The following is a 4,709-nucleotide window of genomic DNA, read 5'->3' on the forward strand; positions in this document are numbered from 1 at the left end:
TTAAGTATTTTTCATTGTTTGCAGGCCTCTTTTCAACACTCTAGCATTCTTAAAATTCTGAAATCTTGAATGCCGTATTTTTTTAAAGATTTATTTTATTTATTTGAAAGACAGAGTTATAGAGAGAGGTAGAGCCAGAGAGAGAGAGGTCTTCCATCTGCTGGTTCACTCCCCAAATGACTGCCAATTGCCAGAGCTGAGCTGATCCAAAACCAGGAGCCAGGAGCTTCTTCCTGGTCTCCGATGAAGATGCAGGGACCCAAGGACTTCTTGGCTCAGTTACAGCTTGTGTTACAAGGAAGAGCTCAAAACAGAGTTAGTGCTGCCAAAGCACACTTATATTAGTCATAATTAAAGTACCAAGTTACCTAGGTTCACAATAACTGTAACACAACAAAACATGTCACAGCAATTTCCTATACCCCATCATATGCAAACTCATTTTTAGGGAGCAATCATGCGTCCTTCCTCTGGTTACACCAGAACCACACAGGAACGTACCTGCAAAATCTTCTTAACGTTCTCAATTTAGGGCCAGCATTGTGGCGGAGTGTGTAAAGCTGCTGCCTGTGATGCCAGGATCCCATATGGGTGCTGGTTCAAGTCCCAGCTGCTCCACCTCCAATCCCACTCCCTACTAAAGTGCCTTGGAAGGCAGCAGAGGATGGCCCAAGTCCTTGGCCCTGCACCCATGTGGAAGATCCACAAAAAGCTCCTGGCTTCAGAGTGGCACAGTCCTGACCATTGCAGCCATTTTGGGAGTGATCCAGCAGATGGAAAAACCAATCTCTCTCTCTCTCTCTCTCTCTCTCTCAGACTCTTGCTTTCAAATAAATAAATCTTAAAAAATTCCCATTTCATATGCATAGGTTTATACCAGACCCCTTAGCCTAGTCAACAATTACTATTTCAAAGCATTACTGTGGCTCTTCAGAACTATATGAAGTAGATATGGTTAACATTCCCATTTTACAGAGGAAAACCTGTGACTCTGAGATGTTGGGCAAGTCCCTCAAAGTCATAAAAAGTGAGTCAAGAGGATTCAAGTCCATGGTGTTTAGCTCCCTCCTAACCTGCCCCATATACTGCCCTGGCCTCCATCTGGAAGGAACACAACACTAGAGCCCCATGGGAGGAAATTTTAGCTGTTTTCAGTACCTTGGGGAGAGCTGGTGAGTCTGAGTGCCACTGCACTGGCTCTCGTGTGCTTATTTGGTCCTTCACGCCTGTGCAGCTGTTTGGAAGGAGAGACATTTTCTCACTGCTAATGGGACTCCTATTCAGTATCATCAGGAGACAAATCATAGGTTGTCCTGAGAGGTGGCAACCATACACTGCAAGGGACGCCAGAAAGTGACAGGTGAAATTGTAGAGGGAAACCGACTGGCTGACTTGGCTGCCTGAGCAACAGCCAGGGAAACTTCTCCCCTTGAATCCTGGGAGACTCCTCTAGTCTGGGAAAGTCTGTCATTGGAGATCAAACCCCAATATACACTTGAGGAGACCCAAAGGGCACTCTCTTGGGATCACAGCCTCCGTGCAAATGATGGCTCCCATCCGAGGAGGGAAAAATTCATCCTCCTGCCATGCCAATGGAAAGTTCTTAAGACTCTCCACCAAACTTTCCACCTAGGGCAAGATAAGACCTTATAAGTGGCCCAGCAACTATCTACTGGGAAAAGTCTCTAAAAGACAATCAAGTAGGTTATAGGAGCTTGCAAACTATGCCTCAAAAAACCTCAGAAGCCAAATGTTCCCACTTCCCGGAATGCAAAGAAAGAGAAGATATCCAGGGGGAAGAATGGCAGTTGGATTTTACTTATGTCTCTGAGACCAGAAATGCCCAGGACCTTGTAGTCTGGGTAGACATCTCTGCTGGTTGAGTTGAAGTGTTTCCCTGCAGGACTGAAAAGGCTATGGAGGTAACCAAAGTTCTCCTTACAGAAATTACCCTGAGATTTGGACTCCAAAAAAATCTACAGAGTGACAGTGGTCCTCCCTTAAAACAGCAGTCACACAAGGAGTCTCCAAGGCTCTCGGCATTCAGTATCATCTCCATTGCACACACAGACCCTCATCCTCAGGAAAGGTAGAAAAAAACTAACGACATCCTTAAACCACACCTAAGAAAGCCACCCCAGGAAACTCATCTCCCCTGGGTAAATCTGCTACCCAGAGCATTCATGCTCATTAGAAATACCCCTTCTGATTTAGGCCTAAGCTCTTTCAAGAAGCCATGTGGGAGGTCTTTCCTTACTAATGATCTAGTGACATACCAAGAAACCATTAGCCTCACTAAATCTGTTGCTGAATTAGCTAAATTCCAAGAAGCTCTTCAACAATGACCTGAAAAACTGCCAAGTCTTTGGGAATTCCTAAGTTCAATAGTGGAGACTTAGTGCTGATAAAAGCTCTTCCTAGTCACTCTCCATGTCTTCCTGAATCCTGGGGAGGCCCTTTGACTGTCATCCTGTCCGCTCCCCCACAGTAGGGGTCTCAGGCCACGATGCCTGGATCTATCCTACCAGAGTAAAGTCTGGACCTCTGGAGCCTCAGCAAGACCAAACTCTGGGAAACAACCCTAGGTCTGACCCAAGCAAGGACAATGACCCCTGTGAAGCCACAGAGAGACTCAAGGCTTTGCGTCCTCTAGGATTAAACAACCAAAAGCCATCAAGCTTCAGGCCATACTCCAGGTGAAGCCCCCAAGAACATCCACATTCTACCAGGGATCCCTAGATCAATCCTCAGAGGAATGTTCTGCTGCTGTTCCATCTCTGTGCCCTTTGTCAGCAGGATGCAGCCAGAGTGGTTGTCACCCCAAACCCTTAATGGCTGTTAGGGTCCATTCTTCTGGTGAGGGGCGGAATGCGAGGAGTTAGCTGGGCTAATAGGCAGTTAGGTCAGTTGGAATGTGTGTCAGGCTAATGCACAGTTAGTTCTGTTAAGTGCACTTAGTTTTTATCAGGTGGGAAAGCTAGACAGGATTGTAATCCCTGCCTTCTGATTGGCTGCTATTCTGCCCCCGCCCCTGATTGGTTAAATCCAGGTCTGGTTTTCAGAAGGGGGCCAATAGAGAGAGCTATTTTTTTTTTTCTAAAGGGCAGGCCTTTAGAGGCTTAACTGGCAACTCCTCCCTTGGAGACCTCTCCTGACTGCTGTGTCAGTAGGTCTCTCACTTTCAATAAGTCTCGCTTTGCTCACTGCCCCCTGTCCATGTGGAAATTCTTCTTCGCCATGAGACAAGAACTGAGATCACCTTCACCGTTTTGCAACACCAGCAGCTGGAGAGGCGAGTACCACCCTGTGCTGCCTCTGAGCACAAAGCAAGCTTAGGAGTCACTTGCATTCCCAGCATCCACTTCTGTTGCCCTTACTTGGACCCGAGAAGCTGCGTCAACCAGACATAGTGTTCTGGGCAAGGGAATAGCAAGGCTGAGGCCAGCATTCAGAAACGCCCACGCTGAGTTCATTCACTCAACATTCATTCATTGAGTGACAACCACGGCTAAGGAACACGGGTGATGTTTCAACTTCCATGCTGCTTAGGAGGATGGAAAATAAACATGCTCACAAAGGAATAAACAAGATGCTTTGAAAGCTGACAGCTGTATGCAGAAAGTAAATCAAAACACGACGGGGGGCCTGATGTAGACTGGGTGATGGAGGAAGGGCTGACAGGTCAGTTGAGCAGGTGCATGGCTGACAAGAAGGAGGCTCTGGGACCAGGGTGGCTCAAAGCTCCCCGAGGGAGTGGTGGCAGGCGGGAGTCAGAGAGCCTCCACAGGCTTTCCGGGGGCCCTTCGGGCACCTTCCGTGTCCCTCTAAGGGTGTGGGGAAGACAGCGGAGAAGTGTAAGCGGGGCAGGGGAGGAAGGCCCGGTGAACGAAGCGCCACGGCTGCAGTGTGACAGAACGGCCTGTAGGTGGGGCAAGCACCGGCGGAGAGCCGCTTAGCAGCACACACTTTCTTCCACCACAGCAACTACAGAACAGGTTCTAAAACGTGCCGAGGCCACCGTCAGGGCGGTGCCAGGCGGTGAGGGCGCCGGGGACGCGGAGCCTCCTGGAAACCGCCCTCCCACACACCACGGGCGCTCTGGCGCGGGAAGGCCCCCCAGGCTTTCGGAGCCTCGGCTTTCCTTTCTGTCAGATGGGGGCAATGCTTGCCTTCAGGCCATTTTGCCTCAGGCGCCTCATTCGTCACGGGCGCTTCAGAGGTGGTTAATTTTTGTAAACAGGCCCAAGAGACTATTCGCTGGCGAAGATGCTACCTTGTTCTGGAAGCAAATTGAGGCCGCTCTGGGGATGGGGGTGGGAGGATATTTAATATTAAGCACCTGGCGAAGGTTACGTGACCTCAAAATGCACTCCGACTCGGATCCAGCACTGGGTGGGGATCGCGAGAGTAGCTGGGGGTCTCGGGAGGAGGGGAGGGAATCTAGCACCCCAGAGTCCCAAGCAGGGGTCTCATTAGGCCTCCGAATCTGGCTCCCTCCAAGCCTGTAACGGCACCGGCCTTCCGCTTCAAACTCCGGCGGCGGCTCCGGCGCAGCCCCGCCCCGCCGGATTTCGGTTTCCTTTTCGCGAGTCCTGCCGCTCCACCCCCCCGCAACCGCCTGGGGATTTGCCCAGTGATCAGTGACGTAGGGGAGACCGAGGTGCCCATTGGCAGACGGAGTTCGGCAGCGACCAATCCCAGGGCCGCTC

The sequence above is a fragment of the Oryctolagus cuniculus genome, chromosome 5, assembly GCF_964237555.1.
Source record: "Oryctolagus cuniculus chromosome 5, mOryCun1.1, whole genome shotgun sequence".
Lineage (NCBI taxonomy): Eukaryota > Metazoa > Chordata > Mammalia > Lagomorpha > Leporidae > Oryctolagus > Oryctolagus cuniculus.